This window comes from Arachis duranensis, chromosome 10 (assembly GCF_000817695.3).
Source record: "Arachis duranensis cultivar V14167 chromosome 10, aradu.V14167.gnm2.J7QH, whole genome shotgun sequence".
Classification (NCBI taxonomy): Eukaryota; Viridiplantae; Streptophyta; class Magnoliopsida; order Fabales; family Fabaceae; genus Arachis; species Arachis duranensis.
In genome coordinates, this window is record NC_029781.3 from 37378225 (window position 1) to 37378572 (window position 348).

Below are 348 nucleotides of genomic sequence, written 5' to 3' on the forward strand. Positions count from 1 at the left end.
ATTAAATGTCCTAACTACAGTTTCGCATTTGTTCCCTGCAATAACAGTGCCAAGTTTTGATCCGGCAACAACACCAAATTTTTGGCACCATTGCCGGGGATTGTTTGAGTTTGGACAACTGACGGTTCATCTTGTTGCTTAGATTATGTATTTTTCAGAATTCTTAAGAATGAATTCTAGTGTTTCAAGGTGATGTTCTTATCATCACCAAAGCTAATTGATTCTCATCAATTTAGCTCTTGAATGCAATGTCCTACTGAAGCTTGGCTAGCCATGTCTAATTCCTTTAGACTGAAGCTTTAGACTAACGTTGCATGATTCCTGGAATTCTCATTAAGAATTTTGATA